This window comes from Lissotriton vulgaris, chromosome 4_1, assembly GCF_964263255.1.
Source record: "Lissotriton vulgaris chromosome 4_1, aLisVul1.2, whole genome shotgun sequence".
Classification (NCBI taxonomy): domain Eukaryota; kingdom Metazoa; phylum Chordata; class Amphibia; order Caudata; family Salamandridae; genus Lissotriton; species Lissotriton vulgaris.
Window position 1 is genome coordinate 1615244418 of NC_141691.1, and position 26459 is coordinate 1615270876.

The following is a 26459-nucleotide window of genomic DNA, read 5'->3' on the forward strand; positions in this document are numbered from 1 at the left end:
TTTGCTATAGCTTGGACAGGTATAGAAATATAGAACTGTAGTCTGTGACTCCAAAGGCATCCTTAATAAGTATCCACGTGGGCAGAGCTAAGGAATTTAAACCTCAAAATTACAAATCAATCTCTTCTGAAGCGAGTATGTCAGGAGAACAAAAAAGATTTCCAAGGTTTCTGGTTGTTTTTGTTAATGATGGCAGGACAGACAGTATTCTTATTTATTATTAGCTTGTCAAGAATGGAGATCCTTAGAACTGTGTAAACCAATTACTATGAGAACTCAATTGAGTTGTGCCCAAGTCAAATCAGAATAAAAGTTATTCCAAGAATGCATTTTACATTCAGCTTAAAATAGTTCTCAAGATAAAGCGGTAAAACTGTGAGACAGAACGGAGCGATTTGTCACTAACGTCACTGTGTTCACTCTACCAGATGCAGATTCACTGTGCACAGGTACCTGTGTATTTTTTTTAAAATTTAATGCTTTCATTAATAGACGTTTTGAACAGAAGCAAAAGACAGAGCAAAGCAAAGTGCATGAAATAAAACATTTAGGGCCCGATTCACAAAGATAAACCTACACTTTTGCGTAAATTTACGATTTTTTGCTATTCGAAAAGGGATTTACAAGTATATATTCACGAGTGCGGAGTCCCCACACATAAAAGGTAGGTCTTTTTATGTGCTCAGACTTTGCACTCGTAAAGATACCACTCTTAAATCCATTTGTGAATAGCAAGCAATCATAAACTTACACAAAGGTGTAAGTTTACCTTTGTGAATCCGGTCCATAATCAGTAAATCATGAACAGTATAGCTATTACTTATAGCACCTTTCCTTCCCATCTGCCAAAAGAAACTCACGATCAAAGACAAAAAGTAAATCAATAATCAAACTCAAACTAATAAATACAGGTAGGTAAAATATTTTCGAAAAAGATAAAGAACAGTATGGAAAAGGAGGAGAGTTACACAAATGAATGGACTGGAAGAATGGTCAATAATTAATCAAAGCAACTTTATGTGCATTTACATATTTAAAAAGCAGCAGAACGACAGGGGACCGACTTTTCTAAGGAGAACAGTATTGAAAGCTCTTCCAGTCAGATGTACACACGTGGTTTAGTTTCTCGTAGGAGTCCTAGCGTGATCTCACTTTTCATAAGAGTCCTGTGGATAGAATGCGTCAATTAGCCAGGGGGTTCTTCTTGAGGGGTGGCGGGGGTTCCCACCTATTTGCTCTATGGTACCATTTAGCATTGTACACCAGTGGCGGCTCCTCCGCAGTGGCAGAGGAGAGTCGCCCCTCTGGCTCAGAGCAAGCAACTGATAAAATACAATTATATTTTATTATCGTTTTATTTTTCACCTGCTGGCTGAGCCAGCGTGTGCAGGGAGGGGCCTGGCTGAGCCATGGGAGGGGGGAGGAAGAGTGGTAGGTGCACTTTTAAGGGTGCATGTCAGTTTAGCCGGATGCCTTAGGCCAGTCAAACTGACATGCTCACTTTTGTTTCTCCAACCCAGCTGTATTGCACAGCCATGTTGGACAAACAGCACAGCCAATCCCTACGCTGCTATCATGCTTCAGAGGAGCTTGGGGTTTGGATTGGATGGGTAGTCCGTGATGTTGTCCCAGGAACTGCTGGGGCCGGGAACTGGGAACAGAGGAGCGCGAGATGGCCGCAGCACCAGGTAAGTTTTTTTTTACATTATTATATCCCCCCGCCTGGTGCTGCCCTCACGCGCTACCCCTCCCCACTTGCCCCCTTCAACCGCCTCACCCCTCTTTATTTGTGTCGGCCGCCACTGTTGTAAACCATATTTGCAATTTGTTTTCAATAGTGCTGGCTTTCTTTTTGCAGCTGTAAGTGCTGTTTTGTGACATTTGCTGAATATTGCGACTACAATAGGCACACACAAACCTTAATTTGTGCTGCAGCAAAATGGCACTGCACCATTTAAAAGCAAACAGAGCAAAACACATTTTTCACAGAGTGAAAAATGGAGCTAAATAGCACCTTCGTTCAAGTTAACGAAGATCATGTTGAATACCCCCACCCCGAAAGCAGTACATGCAAGTGAGTTTGTGTGGACTCCATATTAAAATTCTGATCATTAACCCTGAGGAGGTAACATAATAATGGATAGGGGGTTTTACTGTGCCAGATGAGTACTGTATCTCTGAGAGCAAGCACTATAGGCAGCAATTACAGAGAAATAAAGGAGTGCTAAATGCCTGCAATTAATGATTCCGACTCCATTTATGGGGCCAGGATGAGACATACTGCAGATGTGAAAGCCCATCACGTGAGCAGTCAGTCCACGAAAATCGCCGAGCGCCATTGAGTTTGATTGTTACTGCCCTTCTCTGCCCTCTTAAGGGAGGAGATGGGCCTTGTCCTTTTAAAGTTTGTTTCTCTTGCTACCTCCAAGGCAGTTTATTGGTAACAGCATGTGTCCTTCCCTTCCCACTGTAAAGCATCAGCCTCACTTCAAGTTATCTGGACTTGTGTTAACGCAGGGAATGTTGAGTACCTAGGCCATCTGTATTCCTCATATCATGTTATGATTCGAAATGGTCAGTATGATTGGTCGGTATGTTACAACCAAGTAAAGAGCACTGAAACAGTCTCCATTATTGCTTTAAAATGTTATTTCTAATTTGGAGGTATGGTCTTAAAGCCTGAGCAGTTTTCCCAAACTCTACTTAACTTACAATTCAGAAGTATACGGAATTGTTGTTGTTTATTAAATGCACTTCTTGGAAATCCGAAAAGATTACTTGTTTCTGTTCCACAGTTTTCAAAATAATCTTAAGGAAGAGGCACACAAATGAGCGAGACAATGGTTTCTCCCAGCCAAGGGAGAAGTGTGGCTCAATGGTTAGAGGAAGCATACCCGGAAGCTGAGGTCAGACCCGGGACCAGGGTTCCCGACGCGGCAGGGTCTGAGCCCAAGTGTCCACGGACTCGATAATTCTCACTTCGGTGCCTACTCGAATCACGGGTTCACACTCTGCAACTCTGGGCAATAGCTTGCTTAATCTCCCCTACGGTCCCCCGCGGCGGGATGCCTGGCTTTCACCTTGGGGATGCCCACAGGGAAAAGCCAGGACGGGTTCCCAATGCAGGCGCCGGGACACCCCGTTGGGGTACCGTGCGCTATATAAGATACACTTAAAAAAAAAAAATAATGACATACACAATGCCGTGTTTCCTGCAGACGGAAGGTGTGTTTGGGGACTAGCTGGCAAGCATTACCCTTTGTTGCTGCTGTGCTGCAACCACAGAGCTGAGAGTTATACGTTCTGAGTGAGTTTGACAGTGTGAGGAGTTTTAATATGAAAGGCAAGTCTTCCTTTTGTTATTCCTTCTTCTTTCTAGACAACCTGTGCTTATTGCCTTCCTACCATTGATCTGGCCATCAATCTGCAAGTGATGTACTGATGCGAGGACCTTCGGGAGGTGCTTGATTGCCCTAGCCCTGCTCTACCTGGAATTATTTTATAGGCCCCATGCCATTCATCAGGCCCATACATCAGCAACAGAGAGAGATATATAGCACAGGCACACAGAGGGATGAATAATTGTAATTCATTGGCTGAGCTCTAGTTTTCCTGTCGCCGCTGAGCGCCCCTCATTCACAACACATGGATTGATCCCCACACATGTGGGTATCAATCCATGTGTTGTGAATTTCTGTCAGATGAAAAAAAAACGATTACAAATCCTTTCTCAAAGAAAAGGTCATGTTTGAACGGCAAAACCATCAAATGTCAATAAGCCTGTGCTTAAGGTACGCATGGCAAGCACCAGATAGAATCAGCTTTCAATCTTGCAGCAGAATCAACCCAGCATCCTTGCCAAGACAGATTGCTGCAGGTAGTGAACCTTTCAAGTATACTGAATCTTCCCTGATTTAATTCAGATTTTTACTGTGAGGGTGTTTTTACACGTCAAGGTCCCTGTTATTTTATGTTTCCATTTTGTCACATCCTACACAGCTTGTCAACATGGCATCCATAGAGTTGACTGTTTTGCAGTTAAAATACCGTGTACTTTGCTGCCATTTTTCAGGACAGCATTTTGAAAATAAGCTCTTGCAATGGTTGAGTTTTAGTTATTTATCTCGCGTTTTTATAGGATGCCACAGTCCTTCTTTTGGCTATTTCAGAGCCTTTTGGCGGAGTCTTTGTGCCACGAAGAAAGGGAACCAGTCTACTATTCTGTAGTCGATACCTCCGAGACATGGAGTTTCGTTAAAATCAAGCATGAACAGTTCACTTGTCTGTGAATTGCTGAACCTGATTTTCTTTAGTTTAGTGGCAGCCTCAGACTCAACACAGTGAGTTCATCAGGCTGGATGCCAAGACTCACAGAACTATGCCTCCATGCTTGTTCCTTTTGACGGCTCATTGAGAGATAAGGTTTGTAATTGATCATCAGATGTTTCAGTTGGGTGTGTTGTGGTAATCATTCTCTGCATGTGCCCTGGTCCTTTGCCCAAGGAAGGCTTTTATATCCTTGGCAAACAGCACTTTAAACTTTATTCCTGCATCTCCTGGGAGCCACTGCATTAGTTTTAAGACTACTTTTAAGTTGTTGCTTGGCCGCAGACACACACATGGCCACTTTATTATGGAAACTCTGAAGCCTTCCGAGGAGTATCTTTGAAAGCCTGATTTAAAAAACGTTACATTAGTCTTAGCCGACGACTGCAAGGGCTTACCTTCATCCCGGAGGTGTAGGATTCTCTGGAGTAGGAAGAACTGTAAGTAGGTTCCATTGATCACTGCACTGACAGGGAACAAAGGAGAGTACGCAGTCAAATGTGACACTTCATTTTAACATGATAGAATGTGATGCCCTAGCCTGAGGGTCAACTCAGATGGCAATGAGGTGGATTCTGGTCCTCACGAAATAAAGTTGTCAGTCTGTCTGATTCAACAGTCGTTTTCAACTAAAAGTGGATATAGGCATACCACAGTACAAGCCTGAACATCTACAGCATCAAGCAGTACTGCTCTAGGAACTACTGTAATAGGTCCACATAGATGTCGAATAACTGCCATAAAACAGATGAGCTGCTCCAAATAACACCTCTCAAGGAGATAAATCGTCTCAAGGTGATTAATCGTCTCAAGATGATCAATCGATTGTCTCACTCAAAATTATTGGCTACGATTGTTGAGGAAGTTCTAGAACCATTTCACGGAAGAAATAGTGACGTCAGTCTGTTCATCTTATCTTCAGCAACCCATAAGGTTAATTCTCCTTAATGTGTACCTACTCTACCAGGTGGTCAGTGTTTTTATATGATGCAAAGCTCTTTCAATTTGATTATAAGTGTGTTACGGGACGAAAGGGTTTGCTTTTTTTAGGTCAATGAGGGTAAATTACATACCTTCTGGTGAACAACCTGTGATAATGGATAAAGAGTTGAACGAAGGAGTGAAGTAAGGCTTGAACCTGCTTTATATGAAGCATTTATCAATGTAAAATCATAAAATTGTTTTAAAACACTTCACAACCACAATTAGTTAAGGAAATGGCTTGAGATAAGATATTCTGAATGAGAGTTTTAGGGGAATTCAAGGGAAAGTTTAAACCTCATTAAAACATTTTTGAAGTACTTTTTGTCTGTGGGTCTTCACCAGAGAGTTCACTTTCTTTTCAGTCACGGCAGGAATTAGAAAAAAAACCACTTTGAATGATTCTCCAGGTTGCCCCGCACTCAGCTATGACTTGTTATGCCATAAGGCTAACTCCCGATCTAAACTGACTCAATTGAGTCAGCATCACTGAAAATGACTTTTATGGAGGCAAAATGTAATTGTTCCACCTCACTGCGAGTAGAAAAGTAAATAGGTGGGCATAATAAATGGTCGCAAGTGATGATTTTTTTTTTCATGAATAAATATGTCTATTTTCACGGCTTAACAGGGACAAGTGCGAAAGCATTTTACATGCTCCGTCCTCAATATATATCAATCTATTACTGTATCCCACTGCAGCAATTCAAAGCTATTGTACTGCTTTGATAGATTGTTTTATTTCTGTTCACTAGATAGCTGATTATGCAGATTATTTTTCTTTTATACCAGTCAGCCAAGCTGTGACACTTGTTGATGATGTGCAAAAGACGTGCAAGACCTCTTACTGTTAGTAAAGTGAACGTTGGCCATTAAATAGATACATTTCTTTATTCGGTTAAATAATTACCCATAAAAGATATAAAACAAGATAGTCATGCAATAAAAACGGATGCATAAAAACAAGACTCATTATACAAAATATATAAAAGCTAATTGAACCACCCCCAGATACAATTTAACAATGCATCATAAATACAGACTTCACCGACTGCCCGCAGATGGCAGTTAATTCGGAGTATATCAGTAAAAAACTAAAACATACTTCCAGCAAGGCCCATACATCATGGCCATTACTGTGCAGCATTTTGAAACACGTCCTTTCTCTTAAGGCAATTGCTCACGGTTGTCTAACATTTAAGCAGCAAGGCTGGAATGGCCCTTTGATCCACCGCTGCACCCCACTAGCCTGCTCATGCCATGTTCTTGACCCCTTTGCTTCTTGAACCATTCTGGTGTGCTGCCTCCCCCCCCTATGCATTACCACCCGCTGTACTGAGTTTCAGTCCCCCTCCCACCTCCAATGAGTTGTAACCACCCCCCTTAGTACAGTGTCCATGGCGTTGTATCTAGGTTGGATTTTACAGTCCACATAGTCATTCAAAATAATGCCAAAGCCATATGTGATGCCATGGCCACATGGTGACGGATAAAGTACTGCTAACCCTACAAATTTAGCAACCACTCTATTCTGATAAATGTACCCAACACAACATTGCTATCTAAGCTAAAGTTTACGAAGCCAGACAATATTTAACTTGTGACTGATATATATATGTAGATGGTAAAGGGAGTTGCAGAAGTAAGATGAAATGGAAAATCACACTCATTGCGACGGCTAAAGAAAGAAATATCGCAAAATCATCACTGCTTGCAGTGCCAGCCTAAAGAGACCTCTTATCAATATCCAAAAGAACATTTTGTGCTCACTAATACATGGGCCTCCACTATGAAGAGAAGGCAACAATCTACCCTAAAAATTAATTCGGTATTCCACTGTCTTTTGTCTTGAACTGGGAGGACCGAAGGACGCCTCTCACTGCAGTAACCCATAAAAGGTGTCAAGCAACACACAGCAGGAAGTGAGAGTCAACTACAGGGATTTATTATTCCCACTAGCCATACCAAGATAGATTGGTCCAGATCAGTATACATCTAACTATAAACTTCTACCAATCCTCAAGCCACATTTTGGCATGAATAGGCAAGTGTAAGGAAGAACACATTGTTTTTGCCGGGAGTTTTAACACCACTGTGCGAGTAAGAGCTACACAAGCAGCCATTGACAGGCCTAAAATGAATCCAGGATAAGGCCAGCATATCTCCCAAGCATCTCGACTGTAGTACTTTATCCAAAAGGAAGCTTCGACATTGTCCTAGCCCAGATTTTTCTGTCTGTGTCAAGAGGGTAAGGGGGTTGCTCCTTCCAAGGCATACCGCATCATTAAATTACCCTTCATACGTCCCTGACGGAAACAACTAGACGAATGGACAAGAGATGAATAGCGATACGCAGTGTGCCAATTTATATTCATGCAAAGGAAACTCATATTTAGACTTGGTTATGCAGGTAACCGAGTGCGACCTCTACTGGGTGGGTGAGAGCAGTACAGGAACCCCAGCAGCCAGACTCTTAAGCCAGGCAGAGTTCATTGATGCATGCTTAGCGTCAGCCAGAGGTGGAAACAAATAAATGACAAGCCAACAACTAGGCTTGGCTTACTCCAAACATTTGTTTATGCTTTTAAGAAATTATGAGACACTTAAATTGCAAAAAACTAAACATCCTCATCCGCAGCTCCTCTCGGAAGACCTAGTGTCCAGAGAAGTGACTGGCTGTGAATGGGCATTCTGGGAAAGTGCCCTCTGAATAGGCTCCTCCTTAAAAGCTCAATCCAGTACAAATCTCCACAGAGATTCTATAACACACACTGAACTTTATGGGTGCCTGATATAAACTTTTAATCTAAGACTCTAAACGTAAATCCTCACAAGATATTGTGTTTCTTTTTATAAAGAATAGTCTCTGGTAAGAAATTCTCAAAGATGTCTATTGTTTGCATGTCAAATTATTCTTCGCTTAAGCTGAACCTCCCATCACATGTTGCTGAGTTTCAGTCTTGAGGTTGGCCGCTCTACCAAAAGGTGATCTGAGTTGTAAATTTGTGAGATTTTGTTCATCTCTGTCCTTGAATAGTTATGGCAGGAGCTGTCGCACCCTGGAAATGGCTTAGTAAGAATTTCTCCAAAGATGACCCCGCTAGCACTAGCCTAACACACATGACCGCAAAGACTTCAGACCCTCCACCATACAATATAGTTAAAGCACCATGACTTAGTGGAGAGACAATTTAATACACTTCCAAAATAAATACTTATTAAAATCTGACCTGAGTTCCATAGTTTACTTAAAATGAATGCACTTAGCGGCTATCATTTTTTAGCAATTACCAAGGATCATAAGGAAGTATGAGGGACTGCACGAGGAACTTGAGGAGATGAACTGAAATGCGTAAACACAAAAACTTCAGGTAGTGTACTCTTGGGAGAAAATAGTGGATGAGGAGTGCAGCTTGAAGGTACGATGCATTCCAACTGCAGTTTGCAATGCGGACCAATGGATGAATGATTCGTGATTTATTTCTTGCCTTTTGTATGGTATCGCTCCACATAATGTTTTGGGATCCGTTTGTTGTTGGGCATTTTCATAATTGGGTTTTGGTTCATTTTGTGAAGGGTAGTTCTGGGGATGGCTGTCAGTGCGACAGCCGAAGAGAGACCTATGAAGGAGAGGGCAGAGCAACTGAAGGCTTTTCTCTCACCGCAGTAAAGCATGTGTGCACTGGGCACTTAGACTGTCCCACATTAACTGCTGAAGCTGCACTCTGTAAGTCTCGGTACTAAAGGTTCATTAAGGGCCTCTGTTGCTGTGACTGATGGCAATGAATTATTCAGTGCAAGCAGTCGTCTTTAGAAATGATCTAGCCTCAGTAGCTGGACTTTCCCCAGATAATGTTGGTATAATATTCCTAGTACACAAAAGAGCCATTAGCATGTATTGGGGGTAGTTTTCAACGTTTGCCAATTTTTTATTGCTTTACAAATGTTTCCTGCTTTGCATGCCGATTCACTGCATGACCCTCTTTCTTCCAAAGAAACTGGGACACCCAGGAACCAGAAATGTTAATTATGCAGTCATTAGGTAAGGTTTTATATAACTCATCAATTATGAGGTCAAAACAAGACACTGTTATTTGTCAAATCTAATGCACTGTCTTCATTGTGATCAACATATGAACAAATGAGTGAACTTGTGAATTTCATAAATATATATTTACATAATGATAAAAGACACTCCAGGTTGTTTTCGTGGAGCTGTTCTGCAGTGATGAAGATGGTGCATTGCTGCAAAATCTTGTAATATTTCTAACCAGCTAATATCTCACATTCTACCTGAGTAGGATATAAATATGGGGCGATAGGTGTTACCAAATTTGGCAATGAGGAAATATCTATCTATCTATCTATCTATCTATCTATCTATCTATCTATCTATCTATCTATCTATCTATCTATCTATCTATCTATCTATCTATCTATCTATCTATCGAAAAGCCACCTTTTGTTTTCTTACCAGCTTTGGTGCCGTTTCACAAAACGTTAGAAAAGTAATTGCTCTCTTCAAGCAGATTGACTAGAGGCATAAAAATAACAGCGGTCCAAATGTGGTATTTTCCACTTTAACGCCCATAGGGCCCTTTGCTCCCCGGTACGGAATATGCAGATGAAAGGAATTACACAAAGAGTGACATCGAAATTGTTTTACTCAACATCGTGACTTTACTTAGTTTAGTTTAAATCAGTTCAGAAGTTTCTGAAAAACCAGCGCTTAAATTATGTTGGTCTGGCCTTTAAGAAATTAAATTTTAGAGATATGTGAACTCTTAATCAAAAGAAGATGTTCGAATCCAGTGAAAAAAATAAAGGCATGTCATTGGACTAGGGAGATTTTTCGTCCATCATTCATTGTAAATGTGAAAATTTGCCAACCTGTGACTAACTGTCTGAGCCAACTGCGTGTTGTGGCAACCAGTACCCCTCACATCATTATAGTGAACATATCCAGATCCCAAGGCTGGGGGAGGACTGCAAAGAGACCCTCAGAAAATAAAATGATTACAAAAGAAAAAGGTGTTATCAGAGGATTTGAAAATCCTCTACTAGATTTCCAGACCCTGCCACCTCCGGGAGTACTGCAAACCCTCTTGGGCCTTGACATTAAAAAACCCAGCATTGACCTTGTGAATCCTGTAAAAAGTTATTTCAGTGAACTGCTACTGCACTTGGCCAATGTCCACAAATGGAGGTTTGCTACCCATGGAGGGTTGAGTGCAAGGTAAAAGGTTGTGTCCTTCGGGGCTTGGCCACCTGCAGGATGTCGTGCCCGGGTCTAGGTCCTGTAGCTAACCTCTACTGTACAGGCCGTAAACCATGTTCTAAAGGCACTGATTGCCCAAAGACAGCGGGACTGAGGGTCTGGCCGAAGACTAGCCCCTGCAGCCAACCCTCACTGAGCACGGACAAAGGCCATAAGCATTGGGAGTTGGTCATTAAAAAAATGTTGGGTGCAGTGCATGGCTACCCCCCATTGTGGACAGGCAAAGACCAGGCATTCTAGGTGAAGGCTGCCAGTGGGGGCATGGGAGCAGCACCAGCTCCTCACTAAACAAGGGTTATGCACTTGGGGTTGGCTCCCACCGACGGTTGAGCGCAGGGCCTAGCCATTTGAGTGCACAGTCTGGCCAATCCACAGCCACTCAACTGAACAGTGATTTGCCACCCACAGTGGGAAATCTTGGATGTGGTATATGATCGAAAAGGGATTGAAAAAAAACAAATTTCAAGTTTAGTTATGAGTAGCCTAGGTTATAACACCGCAGTGTATGTTTAAAATCTCATAAATTCATAAAAAATACATTTAAATTGCATTCACGTTTATGAGCGAAAAATGATAAATCACTGAAACTCGCAATTTATTTTCAGGCACACAATCCATAACTTGCACAACAGCCACGCAAACAATAACTCTCATGGAATACAATTGAACTAATGGAAGCGGTCAGAGGTTATCTTGAAAATTTTGCATGAATCTGGTCCACCAGGACCTGTACTAGGCACATCCTGCCTTGGACCACTGATGCATATACTTTGTGAATCCATTGATGCATTTAATTGCCTGGCAAAATTGATGCTCATTACTGCCTAGGATTGTGGACAAATCCCCCATAAGCGCCATCTCTCTTTCTCCTTCAAGTCTATCTGAGAGGAAGCCTTACATACTCAGATAAATGACAGACTTGTGCAAGTGAACATGCGTAGCACATGTATACTAGGTACATGCTTAGAAAACCAACTCTCTGAAACCCAAAATGGTAAGTTTTTGCCAAAGCCTGGGTAAAAAGATGCCACTTTGCAAAATGTTTTTTTAAGCATTTAAAATATGTCATTCTTCCTTATATAAATAAAACTTTTTCCATTTCATTACGCTTATCAGTATAATAGATAGCATGTTCTCTGGCAAAACAAACACAATTATGTGGTATATTTCCCAACTGAGGCTTTGGAGCTCTATAACACACTGAACACTTGAATTTCTTGGTTTATGAAAGTAGATTCCCTCGAGCAAAAATCAATTCTAGAGTTCCCTTTCTATTTAAATTATTAGTATATTTTGCTGAGGTCGTAACCCTGGGATGAAGGAGTTAAAAGCCACTGATTTAAGATCCTGGAGATCGCTTCTATAGCTTTAGCCTCATTTGACAAGCTATCCATTACCAATCTCTGTCAGGGGCTTTGTCAGTATGATGGGGGGGCTTCTGATTTCCCAAACAATCATGCTGTAACAGCTTGTTATAACACATTATATGAGATGCAGGACATGAGGGGTGCTTAAGCAGCAGTGGAAAGAGGCGTGTGTGTGGGTTGCTAGGTGTACTTAAACACAATATTTTTTAAACTGATACATTTTTTTGAAGCCCTTCAAAACATAGACGAAAGAGAATGTGTGTGTTTTCATCAGTGTCGACATATACAAATCCCAGGTGAAATCCGACAGACACTTCATCTTACCTGACTGAAAGCACTTGTACCCAGACATTTACTACAGAATATATTTTTTAGGGGGTAACACCTCAAACACCCCCACTCCGATCTACGCCCTTGCTGTCCGTTCCTATCTGGCATGCTCTGTTACATTTATTGTCTACTCCCACCAAGTATCGGGAAGCCAGGAAGAGTTACATATGGGCATGGAGGGTATATTTAAACAACATAAAAAATATTAAAATCTAGAAATAATACATATACAATACCAGACTAGTGCCCCTCCAAATTAAGGAGCTAAACCCTGGGTGGAGGTCCCTGGAACTTAAAACAAGATGCAGAGTCTGCAACTATAAAAACGAATCTCTGTTACACATGACTTACTGTCGCCCCGAGATGCTCCTGCCCCGACGGATCTTTTTAAAACAAATCTGGCTACGACACGGGGTTTGAACAGTAAAAGAAGCCGTATCGGTACTTTTCTCCTGCACTCTTCCATCGGACCTGGCCAAGTTTGGGAAATACAAGGCCAAGCTTCGAAACAGGCTTTCGGAAAATAAAGGGTCAGGCATGATGAAAGTCACCTTAGACCAATAAGCCAACTTGCCCCACAAACCAGATGGATAAGACATCATTTTAGTAATTATAATATCTTAATTTAAGCAAGCAAGTCACTAATGTGAACACACTGGTATATGCTTGCTGTTTTTATTCACAGATACAAATATTAATATATATATTGATTTTTTTATATACTGATTTTGATAGTTTCGCATACAAATGCTTTTTTTTTTAGGACCTCCTCTCTTTTTAAGATGTATTGTAAATGGTTTTAAGTAACTGTGCAATATAAATAAAAAATTACCTCACTCTACATATACAATACCCACACCAGTCTGTGGAACAGTAGGGAAAGCGTTGGATGTCAGAGGAGTAAGATTTACTATTCCCACTCTAGCCTGTGCAACAGCAGGAAAAGTGTTGAACTTCAGAGGGATTACATTTACTATTCCCACTCCATTCTTTGCAAATGTGGGGAAAGGGTTGGACTTTGGAGAGGTTAAATTTACTATTCCCACTCCAGTCTGTGCAACAGTCTGAAAAGGGTTGGACTTACGAACGGTTAAATTTACTATTTCCACTCCAGTCTGTACAACAGTAGGGAAGGTGTTGGACTCCGGAGGGGTAATGTTTACTATTCCCGCTCCAGTCTCTTCAACAGTAGGGAAAGCATTAGACTCCAGAGGGGTTCCCACTCCAGTCTTCGCAACTGTAGGGAAAGCATTAGACTCCGGAGGGTTAACATTTAGTATTCTCACTTCTGTCTGTGCAACAGTCGGAAAATTATTGTACTCAGAAGGAGTAATATGTACTATTCCAACTCCAGTCTGAGCAACAGTACTCATTGTACTCCGGATTGGTGAAGTGTACCATTCCTATTCTAGTCTGTGCAACAGTATGGAAAGCGTTGGAGTCCAGAAGGGTAACATTTACTATTCCTACTCCAGTCTGTGCAACAATAGAAAAAGAGTTGAGCTTCGAAGGGGTAAAATGTACTATTCTCACTCCAGTCTGTGCAACAGTAGGAAAAGCTTTGGAATCTGGAGGGGTAAGAATTACTATTCCAATCCAGTCTGTGCAGCAGTAGGGATAGTGTTGTGTTGTGTGGCATTTTAAGCTCCAAGTACATTTTCCCGATTCATGCCCTTACATAGGTACAATTCACATTGCCCTTATATAGGCATAGAAATCAAGCCCTTATTTAGGCATAGCCCATGCTAACCAAATACAGGCATGGCTACTTCCACCTGTACCAAACATCACAACGATTTCTTCGAAAACCAGCTTAAGCAGTTAGAGAACTTTCCCTTGATTGAATATTGATTTGTCCAAGAACTCACTTACTTTACAAAGAACAACTATTCCCTAGGGGTTCTTTCCAGACGTTCATATGCCCGACTTTACGTCAAACTATGGCATTCCTAAACACCTTCAAGGTATAAATATACCTTGACTTGCTCTAGAAAGATACGGTGGTTCGGAGCTGTTCGAAGACCTACTTGCCCGACGCAGCTCGCTACAGCATGTGCAGAAGGAAGCCGACTCTCCAGCTGATGCACTGATCAGGAAGCTGCCTTTCTCCTGCCGAGAATCCAGCTCCAGTGTTTCCGGCTTCCCTTGCGGGGTGTTGGGAAATAGAGTCCCAAGACAGATACCAGACCTCCTTCATTCTAACGAGGTATGGAGCTGATAAGAACCTAGAGAAACCTTTGGTACATTTTTGGCAAAAACAAAACCTATGCTAAACAACACTTACTTCTTCCCGCGTACTTGACTTAGGTTAGGTACATTGGGGTAGGCGTATTTTAGAAGCACCAGTTGAGTATTTTAGTCAATATTATTTATGTATGTATTTTTATATGGCTTAGAAACCATACAATGCTCTTACAGTATTATTTCATATTACTGTTTACGCTGTACTGATTATACTCTGCAGTCTGCATAACAATTGTAGCAGTTTACCTCTCTTGCATGAGAAAGAAGACTGTTCAATAAACCCTTTTATTGAAAATGCCCGTCTCTCTATTTGTATGCAACTCTGTAGAAACTAAGCATGCACGATTGACTAAGTGAAATACGTATCTATTGTTTCCGCGACTCAGAGATATATTCTTATTCTTGGGAAACAAAGTTGTCATGTTTATGCGGTTGTCAGAAACTAATCCCTTCTTGTGTATTTGAGAAAGTTTCTAGTGACCTCTGAGTTAGCTGGCACACACACAATTAAGTTTAGTATATTCTATAGAGACCTGGTTGACCTCAGTCCCACGTCTAATCTATAGGATATATTGTTCCAGTGCGCAGAGCCTATTGGGAATATAGGAACTACACTACAGTTGGACTTCAGAGGGGGTAAATTTACTATTCTTACTCCAGTCTGTACAACAGTAGGGAAAGAGTTGAATTCCGGGGTATTACATTTACTATTCCCACTACAGTCTGTGTAACAGTAGGGGAAATCCTTCACTTCAAACATATAACATATATGAAACATAACCCTATTAATTTAAAACAAATATAAAACTCTTATCATGAACTTTATTACCTTGAAAAAAATTCAAGTAAAAATAAAAAAATAATTAAAATGATTAGTAAACAAATTAATAATTAATTTTCAATTTAAAAAATGCCATTTATTTATTACTTAATTAAATTACCACTTATACCCCTACAAACCTACCACCTTATACTTAAAATAGAACTAAATCAAATAAATTAAACACAATTAACATACTAAAAAACCATTTAAATATTATTTAATAATGTTAAAATTAAGATTTATATAATTAATTACTAATTAACTTCCCACGCTATACCCCTACAATCCCAGCAGTCCTCACCCAATATATAACTTAAAAAATACAATTATTTCTTACTTTAAAAATTTATAATTAATTAATTGATAATGCATTAATAATTGTTAATTAATTATTACTTAGTTAATCTCCAACCTATACCCCTACACACTGTCAACCAATACCTAATATATAACTTACAAAACAAAACTACAATTATTAGACACTATGCATAAATGAATAAGCAAATAAATAATTAATAATATATTAATTAATTATAATTAATTAACTTACCACCTTACACCCCTATAAACCTAGCAACCTGCTATGACAATATAAATTACTATTAACATTTTACATATTTAAGAAATTATAAATCACTTAAAATTACAAACTATATTGATAAATATTATTAACAATTATTCAAACAATAATAACATAAAATGGATGTATGACCTAACACACATAAAGATAATTAAAAAACAATATTTTTACAATTACATTATTGAAAATGTATTAACAACAACGATAATCATTAAAAAATATAATTTACCTTAAAAATATAATTTCATGACAATTATATTTTTGGATCACAATACTTTTTCCTCTAATATTTCTGTAACTCGATATTTCTGATCTGATATTTTGTCCAAACATCTGTGCACCTATGTTCAGGTTAGGTGTACTAAAAAAACCTGGATCACAGACCAAGGATTAGCAAAATATTTCTCTGCAAAGTTACACTGTTGAATGTGGAAATTCAGACAGTATAATCAAACTTCTCTGGGGATTTTAAGCCTTTGATGGGGCGGGTAACAGACTGAGCTACACAGCCAATTTTTTTGTGATGTGTAAGAATTATGGATAATAGGAATTTCCCTCTCAGAAATGTGAAAAAACTTGTCACTTTGGTCACAGTTTAGCATTTGACGGGCATTCTGGGTAACCACATTAGGGACTTATTACAAGTTTGCTCAGTCCTGGAGCGGGTGGAACGGAACCTCCATGACACCGCTGGCAGTGAGGAAAGTTGTAATAATGGATTGAAGAAAGTTGCTATTGGCTTGCCGGTGACTCAGGGTGCCACCAAGCATATTGCAGCCTTCAAAACGTTGTGGCACCGCCACCGCCGTAACCTCACAAATCTGGCTGTCCTCGGACCGCCAGACTCGTAATCAGGACCTTAAGTCAAGTCAAGTCAAGTCAGAATTTATATAGCGCACTACATACCCAGAGGGTCTCAAGGCGCTTGAGGAAGGGGGGGGAGGTTTACTTATCGAATATCCAGGTTTTAAGCTGTTTTCTGAAGGAGAGGTGGTTTTGAGTAAGGCGGAGGTGGATGGGAAGGGAATTCCAGGTTTTGGCCGCTAAGTAGGAGAAGGATCTTCCCCTCATGGTGGCTTTGTGGATGCGCGGAACAGCGGCGAGGGCTTGGTTGGACGAACGCAGCTGGCGGGTGGGGGTGTAAAAGGAAAGGCGCGTGTTGAGACAATCAGGTCCAAGTTCGTATAGGGCTTTGTGTGCGTGGGTGAGGAGACGGAACGTTATCCTCTTGTTGACGGGGAGCCAGTGAAGGTCTTTCAGGTGAACGGAAATGAGGTCTGTGCGGGGGATGTCTAGTATGAGTCTGGCTGAAGCATTTTGGATGCGTTGGAGTTTTTTCTGCAGTTTTGCGGTGGTACCGGCGTAAAGGGTGTTTCCGTAGTCCAGGCGGCTTGTAACCAGTGCGTGGGTGACCGTTTTTCTTGTTTCGGTGGGGATCCAGCGAAATGTTTTTTGAGCATGCGTAGGATGTTGAAGCATGATGATGAGACGGCGTTGACTTGTCTGGTCATCGAGAGTGAGGAGTCCAGGATGATGCCCAGGTTCCGTGCGTGGTCCGTCGGTATGGGGCTTTTCCTAGGGCCGTTGGCCACTAAGATTCGTCCCAGGCGGAAGGGGATGCACCTAAGATGAGGACTTCCGTTTTGTCCGAGTTCAGTTTCAGACGGCTGTGCTTCATCCATCCTTAGTGTAATCCACCCACGACAAACCACTGTGGACTTCTCTGTCTGTCTCATTTTCAATAATATCTTGGTTTAGGAGGCCTACCTCGGTGCCGAACAACCCTTGGCTCAAATACTCCAGTCACTCATTAAGTGAAGTCTCCATTGACTGTATTTGGATGCAGTGTCAAACCTTTCCGCTCACATAGAGAAGGAACATAGATAGTGGAGAAAGCGTGTGAATAATAAATGATGTAAACATTTTCCTCACAAATAGGTACACATATCACAGATACCAAAATTCTATTGACAATTCAATTTTGTGTATTGTTTTATTCGTCGAATCCTGCCAACTAGAACTGTGAACCCTCCTTTGGTGTTATTTAGCATTTTTTTAGCACAAGTTACCAAAGCATACAGAGTTTAAAGGTGGACCTAAAAGCATGGTTTACAAAGGTATGTGGGTTTGTAGTATAACCTATGTGAGTAGTGGTGAGTGCAGTGATCTCTGTGTTACTCCTATCTTGACCATCTGCCTTCTAAAGACATGAGATCCCTATGAAATGAAACTTTAGCTACGTTTTGACTTTCTTTCCATGTCTCAGTCTCACTCAGAGTCCTGACTTATACTTTTTTTTAAAATCTTTTTCTTTTCCACATAAAAGTACAATGATATACTGTTTGTTGCATAGTGAAGCAGATAAACAACGTCAAAATGGAGAGTGTGCATATAAGATACGAACTAACACATAGGGCTACAGTGAGGCACAAAACTGCACATATGGAGAAATGCGTGAGACATCAAACACAAGAAAAGAAATGGAGAAAACCATCGCTGACACTGCAGTATATATGCGGTAGTATTGACCATCAGTTTTACAAAGGTGACAATGAGAAAGAAAGAAAAAAAGGGGAAAAATTAATGGGACAGAGGACGAAACATCAATCAGATAAAAACAGGCGCAAATCATTTGTAATTGCAAGTCACCTCAGCCAATCCCCTCAGGAACTATGCCATTCTTTGGCTGAGATTGGCGTTAAGTAGTAATCTTGGCAATGTAGGTATGGTATGGCCCCCAGATAGCCACCGGTCTGGACGCACTAGTGACCTGAGCAGAGTATTCTTCACAATTAGTGTTACAAAAGGCCATGCTCCCGAGCCATAGTTTAAGTTCAAGTTCAGAAATTTGTATAGCGCACTACTCACCCAGAGGGTCTCAAGGCGCTTGAGGGAGGGTGGGAGCTTTACTTATCGAATAGCCAGGTTTTTAGCTGCTTTCTGAAGGAGAGGTGGTTCTGTGTAAGGCGGAGGTGGGTGGGAAGAGAGTTCCAGGTTTTGGCCGCTAAGTAGGAGAAGGATCTTCCCCCATGGTGGATCTATGGATGCGCGGAATTGCGGCGAGGGCTTGATTGGACGATCGTAGTTGGCGGGTGGGTGTGTAGAAGGACAGTCGTGTGTTGAGGCATTCGGGTCCTAGGTCGTAGAGGGCTTTGTGTGCGTGGGTGAGGAGCCGGAACGTTATTCTCTTGTTGACGGGGAGCCAGTGGAGGTCTTTCAGGTGACCGGAAATGTGAACTTGACGGGGAATGTCCAGTATGAGTCTGGCTGAGGAGTTTTGGATGCGTTGGAGTTTTTCTGAAGTTTGGCTGTGGTTCCGGCGTAAAGGGTATTTCCGTAATCCAGTCGGCTTGTGACCAGTGCGTGGGTGACTGTCTTTCTTGTTTCAGTGGGGATCCAACGGAAGATTTTTTTGAGCATGCGTAGGATGTTGAAGCATGATGATGAGAAGGCGTTGACTTGTCTGGTCATCGAGAGGGAGGAGTCTAGGATGAAGCCCAGGTTACGTGCGTGATCTGTAGGTATGGGTGCTGTACCCAGGGCCGGTGGCCACCATGAGTCGTCCCAGGCAGAGGGGGATGATCCTGAGATGAGGACTTCCGTTTTGTCCGAGTTTAGTTATAAACGGCTGTTCTTCATCCATTCGGCTACTTCTTTCATTCCTTCATGTAGATTGGTTTTGGCGGTGTTTGGGTCTTTGGTGAGGGAGAGGATCAGCTGGGTGTCGTCTGCGTAGGAGATGATGTTGAGGTTGTGTTTTTGCGCGATAGATGGGAGGGGGCTCATGTAGACGTTGAAGAGGGTGGGACTGAGTGATGATCCTTGTGGTACGCTGCAGATGACTCCGGTAGCCTCTGATTTGAATGGGGGGAGGCGGACTCTCTGGGTTCTTCCGGCGAGGAACGAGATGATCCAGTCCAAAGCTTTTCCTTGTATTCCAACGTTGCTGAGGCGTTGTATGAGGGTGCTATGACAGACTGTGTCAAAGGCGGCGGAGAGGTCAAGTAGGATGAGGGCAGCTGTTTCTCCGTTGTCCAGTAGCGTTCGGATGTCGTCAGTTGTTGCGATGAGGGCGGTTTCGGTGCTGTGTTTGGCTCAGAAGCCGGACTGTGAGGGGTCGAGGGATTTGTTGGATTCAAGGAAGGCGGCGAGGTGATTGTTGACGGCTTTCTCGATGACTTTGGCAGGGAATGGGAGGAGCGAGATGGGGCGGTAGTTCTTAAGTTCAGAGGGGTCTGCTGTGGGTTTCTTCAGAAGGGCGCTGAGTTTGGCATGTTTCCAGATTTCCGGGAAGGTAGCGGAGTTGAAGGAACAGTTGATGACATCGCGGAGATGGGGTGCGATGATGGAGTCTGCTTTGTTGAAAATGTGGTGGGGACATGGGTCGGTTGGTGATCCTGAGTGGATGGAGTTCATCAGGCGGATGGTGTCTTCAGTAGTGATTGGGTTCCAGGCGCAAAGGTTGTTAGAGTGCGGTTTTGGTTCGGAGGTGGGTGGAGTGGACTGGTCATCGGACTGGTTTTCAAAGCTGTTATGTATGTCGGCGATTTTGTTGTGGAAGAATGAGGATAAAGAGTCGCAGAGGTCTTGGGAGGGAGTGATGTCGTTGGTGCCGGCGGTGGGGTTGGTAAATTCTTTTACAATGTTGAATAGTTCCTTGCTGTTTTGGGCGTTGTTGTCGAGTCGAAATTTGAATGCTGATTTCTTGGTGGATCGGATCAGTTGGTGGTGTTTGCGGGTGGCGTTCTTGAAGGTGGCCAGGTTGTCAGTGGTTGGGTTTTTTCTCCAGGCTTTCTCGAGGGTGCGGCAGAACTTCTTGGATTTCTTAAGGTCATCGTTGAACCAGGGGGCTTTTTTGGTACCATGCATGATTTGATGGTTTTTCAAGGGTGCTAGTTCGTCGGCACTGAGGGTGATCCATTGTGTGAGGTTGGTGGCTGCTTTGTTTGGGTCCCATGATTTGGCCGGAGGGTTTAGGTGAAACGAAGAGGAGAGCTGGGCGGTGGTGATTTTGTTCCAATTTCTTCAGGGAATAGGTTGTGGGGGGTTGTGGATCGTGGTCTTTTTGTAGTTGAAGTGAGGGCAGCTGTGGTTCGTCCAATGGAGAGCTGTGGTGTGATCGAAGGAGATGTGTTTGCTGGAGGTGAAGATTGGGTCGAGCGTGTGCCCGGCAAGGTGGGTGGGGGTGTCAACAAGTTGTTTGAGTCCGAGATTGGCCAGGTTGTCCAGAAGAGTGGTGGTGTTGTTGTCGTTGTTCTTTTCCAGGTGGAAGTTGAGATCTCCCAGTAGTATGTAGTTCTCGGAGGGGAGGGCATGTGGGCTGATGAAGTCAGTGATGTCTTCGCTGAATTGTGTGCGGGGTCCTGGAGGTCTGTAGATGAGGGTGCCTCTGAGTGTGGTTTTGGGGTCGGTGTGGATCTGGAAGTGAAGGTGTTCGGCGGTGGCAAGGTTATCGTCGGAACTGGCCGTGATGCGGATGGTGTTCTTATGGACGATGGCTATGCCTCCTCCAGTTTGGTTGATGCGGTCCTTTCGAATGATCTTGTAGCCGTCCGGGATAGCTATGGCGATGTCGGGCGCTGATGAGGCGTTCATCCAGGTTTCTGTAAGGAAAGCGATGTCCGGTGATGTGGTGTAGAGTAGGTTCCAAAGTTCAACGGAGTGTCTGTGGACCAAGCGGGTGTTGAGCAGGATGCACTTTAGGTGGTTGTTGTCAAAGCTCTGATTGGAGTTAGTGGATTTGGTGTGGGTCCTGATGCAGTCAAACTTGCAGGAGTGGCAGGTGAAGGGTCCATGGGTGTGGCCCGGGACGGCTTGGAAGCAGTTAGGGAGCCGGCCGGGGTTGAGTGCTGAGAGGGTTGCGGCGTCGTATGTTATGCGGGTGAGGTGGGTTTTGCGTTGGCCAGGGGGTCTGGCGCTGGGCGCGGTCCAGGCGCGGACGGGCGTAGACGGGCTTACCTTTGGCGCACCTTCGGCGCGCATGGGGCGCGTCCGCTGCGCGCAGAAGCATCTGTCATAAATGGCTAGTGGAGGGGGGAGGGGCGAGGGAGGATCAGCTGGGAGGCGGGAGCGGGGCAGGGAGCCGGGCTGGGAGGCACAACAACAACAACAAAATAGCAGCAAGCCAAGAGGCAACCAGGACGAGATTGGGGCACAGGCAAAGCGAATGGCAGTGAAATGGCCAGCGAAATCGGCACAATCAGGCACAAATCGGCAAGCAGGCAAATGCAGCAGTGTACAATAACAAATAAACAATGCGCGGTCCAGCGGCACAGCAATACCACAAAATCCAATTAAGCACTAGCAGCGCGAGGACAATGCTGCCAGGTCACAGATCAGCTCCAATTCAATCGAGTTCAGCAACAACAGCGCGAGCAGCGCTATGATACCAGGCAAATGCAGCAGTGTACAATAACAAATAAACAATGCGCAGTCCAGCGGCACAGCGATACCACAAAATCCAATTAAGCACTAGCAGCGCGAGGACAATGTTTCCAGGTTGCAGATCAGCTCTAATTCAATCGAGTTCAGCAAGCACAGCGCGAGCAGCGCTATGATACCAGGTCAGGTACTGGGCTGGGAGCAGCGTGGGGAGCAACCGCCTTCGAGGAGCTTCGGAGGACGTCTACCACCCCATAGCAAAGCGACTTCCCTCTTGGCTAACAAAAAACCTAATGCAGCAAGCTTTCTAACAGCACGAGGAAAATTGGAAACATAGCCCAGTAACGCAACTTCTGGGGTGGGAATCAGGTTCATGCCTAAAATGTCGCTGAGAGTCCTGTGTAGCTGAGACCAGTAGTCATGAAGAAGGGGGCAAGTCCAAAAGAGGTGGGAAAAATCGGCATGGGGGCCTTGCACTTGGGGCAGTGGTGGGGACGACTAGGGTCTATTCTGTGCGAACGTGTTGGGGTGTGGTACAACCTGCGGAGAAATTTAAAATGGATGAACTTATGTCTACTGTTTGGGGAAACTTCTTACGTAGCTTTACAGCATTGTTCCCATTGGTCGTCTGAGATAAATTTCCCTAGATCCTCCTCCCACGCGACACAAACTCTGGAGTCAAAAGCGGGGATTGAGTCACTACACAGTTTGTATAATTTTAACGACCATGTGTGCTCCCGAAGGATGCTGGATGAGAAGCGTGAGTGGTGGTGCGGGGTCAGGAGCCAGTGGGAATGTAGGAAATGAGGCGCGCAGCATGGAGTCAAAACAAAGGAGTCCATGAACGAGCGTTCAGTGAATCGTGAGTCTTCAGAAATTGAAAAAGCGTGATCCTCCTGGAAGAGGTCGCCAATGGTATGAATGCAGAATTTCTCCAATGTGTTCTTGACTATTAATTCCCCGGTAATCAGGAACCAAGTAGCATTGGGCAGTGGAAGGGCCGGTGAATACAGCTGGGCAAGGCCCAGTAGCTTGCGTAGTCTGTCCCAGGCCCAGCAGGTGGTCGAGACAGTCTGTATGTCCCTAGGATTGTGTGGGAAACCAGTGGGGAGTACAGTAGAAAGGAGTCTAGGAAGAGCCAAATCCGCTTCAGGTTTCAGATATAAGATGCGAGCGTCTGGGTGGAACCAGGGGTATGCGTAGGAACATTGTGCTATTAAAACATAGAGGTAAAAATCAGGGACTTCGAATTCACCTCTTTCATATGGAAGAGTCAGCATTTGCCAGTTGACACGTGGAGATTTGTCTCCCCAAACTAAGCGCAACAACAAAGAGCGTAGCTGAGAAAAAAAGATTTTGGTGAGAGGGATCGGGATATCATTGAAAAGGTATAAAACCGTGGAAGGACAATCATTTTATTTATAGCAATACGCCCTGCCATAGATAATGGGAGGCGAATCCACCTTTCTATCTGGCTCTCCAGCAAACTGACTCCGCTACCATAATTCAATCTGATCATGGTGGCTGTATCAAGATGAATATGAACACCCAAATATTTAACCGACTCTTGACACCACTTAAGGGGGAAGGGGCAATTCCAAGCAGACATGCTAGGGCTAAGCGGAAAAATCACAGATCTTTGCCAATTGATGTTAAGGCCATAGAATTTGCCAAAGCGAGTTATTTCCAAGATAAGAGGCTCAAGATTAATGTGGGACATCCTGACATATAAAATCGTATTGTCCGCATACAGTGAAATCAGGAGGGGACCAGTACGGAGCTGTAGTCCCCGGTGTAGATGATTTTCTTGGAAATAACGGACCAGAGGATCCATCGCCATAATAAAAAAAGTAATGGGGACAAAGGGCATCCCTGGCGTGTGCCGCGAGATAAGGAAAAAGGCTCAGTAATGGTGCCATTAAGACGTAGCCTGGCCATAGGCGCAATATATAATAGAGGCACTGTAGAGACAAAGCATTCCGGCATGCCCTTGCGTCTCATGATGGACAAGAAGAAGGGCCACTCGAGGGAGTCAAATGCCTTCTCCGCGTCAAGAAAGACAGCGGCGGCCGGAGTGGAGGGGTCAATTCTATGTCAAACCGTAAACAGGTTCCTCAAGTTCAGAGAAGTGGAACGATGCGGCACAAAACCAGACTGTGTCGGGGAGATGATAGCCTCCATCAGTAATGAAAGACAGATAGCGATAACTTTAGCCAGAATCTTGTAGCCGAGGTTTAATAAAGAGAGGTCTGTAAAAGCTGCATAATTTGGAGTCTCTGCCCGGCTTGGGAAGCAGAATAATGACCGCTTCTCTAAATGTGGGGGGCAAACGGCCCGCCTCAAGTGCCTCGGCATATACTTTACTAGCCGAGGGCCCAAGATCTCTTTGTAGGCCTTATAAAACTGGGTGGAAAAACCGCCTAGTCCGGGCGCCGAAGAACCCCTCAACGCATCAATAGCTTCGACTATGCTATCTTGCGTAATGGGGAAAGCTAGAAATTCTTGCATGTGTTTTTCCGGATAGTCCATGGCAATCTATTCAAGGTAGTCACCCTGAGCCTGCAGGTCGCCCGTCAATTTGGTCGTATATAGAGTTTTGTAATAGGACAGGAAGGTGTTGCAAATTTCTGGAGTGGTATGGAGCAGATTACACTGTGGTCCCACAATTTCGGTGACGTAAGACGAGTTATAAGGGGGCAAAGCAGTTGAGCCAGTAGTCTACCGGGTCTTTCGCCCTCGCCATATCGGCGCACTACGAATTTCTTGTTAAGGAATCTCAGTTCCCTGTCTGCCTCATCTCTAAATTCCACCATTAGTGCCAAGCGTCTGGCATCCTTCGCTTGGAGGGAGTCAGCAATATTTCTCTATCTAAATCGGCAATGTCTCTTTCGACTCGGGCTAGTGTGGATTGAATGTCCCTCAACACCCCAGCATGCTTGGCTATGCTAACTCCATGAATGTACGCCTTGAATCCTTCCCACAGAACCGCCCAGGCATCCACCGACCCAGTGTTGAGTTCGAAATAGTCCTCGATTGCTTGTCTAGCCTCCTCAGTAAAAATAGGGTCTAGAAGCGGCTTCCCGGGAAACCGCCACTGCCTCTCGTACCCCCCAGTCTGGGGATATTTAATTTAAGAACAATGGGAGAGTGGTCTGATAGTGTGCGTTGGAGTGTGAGGAGGTTTTACACCCAACCGGCGACCCCAGGAGTAAGGACCCAATAATCTATTCTGGTCCAAGTATTGTGAAACCCTGTGTGATGGGTAAAGTCAGGGAGATCTGGGTATAATCTCTCCTCTATGTCAATTAATGAAAAGTGAGTGTACAGGTCAAGAAGAACCAGGCGCGATCGAGCTTTCGCATCGGGGGAAGAGGATGTACTGTCTCTAGTGGGGTTTATTAATAAATTAAAGTCACCCCGGATAATCAACAGCCGAGGTTCGAGTGTGAGAAGATGCACCTGCAGGCCATGGAAAAAGGAAGGGGAGTCATAGGGCCATAGACCCCGACCAGCGTGATTCTGTGCCCCATAAGAGTCCCTGTGACAATTAGATAATGGCCCTCCCCCTCAGTCATGAGTTTCGACAATGCGAACGGGACCCGTTTGTGTATCAATATGGCTACTCCTCTGGAATACCTACTGTAGTTAGAAAAAAAAACTGTGAGAGCCCCAGCTCCTGGTGATGTGGGAGGACTCAGAAGAAAATAAGTGTTTCTCCTGCAGAAAGACTATATCAATGTTGTGTCTAACGATGTAGTTTAATACCTGTTTTCATTTTTTAGTATTATTCAACCCCCGAACGTTCCAAGACATCAGTGAAAGCCCGGAAGGCCTGGGCTGTAGGCCTAGCTTGACCATAGGAGAATCAATATCAAAAGCAATCTGAAATGCACGCTTCTCCATCGCACCCAAAGAGCATAACAAACAATGCAACAATTATAGGCAAAAAAACGAAACAAAATCCCGCCCCCCACCCGCCTCCCAACCTTTTGCCAACCCCCAAGAGGCAAACCCACTGAACCATGTTAACACACCAATGCAATATACATGACAGTGACCAAGTGGAGAAGAATAAGCAATTCCAAAAGAAACCATAATAATGAGGAAATCAAAGGCATCCGCCATGGGGGGCAGCAACGCCACGACGGT

General features: G+C 43.6%; 1 protein-coding gene across 1 annotated transcript in view; it reads left to right on the forward strand.

Annotated features, from left to right (window-relative positions):
* KCNB2 (potassium voltage-gated channel subfamily B member 2) overlaps positions 1-26459 on the forward strand; it is a 657238-nt gene that overhangs the window by 262017 nt on the left and 368762 nt on the right. The window lies entirely within an intron of this gene.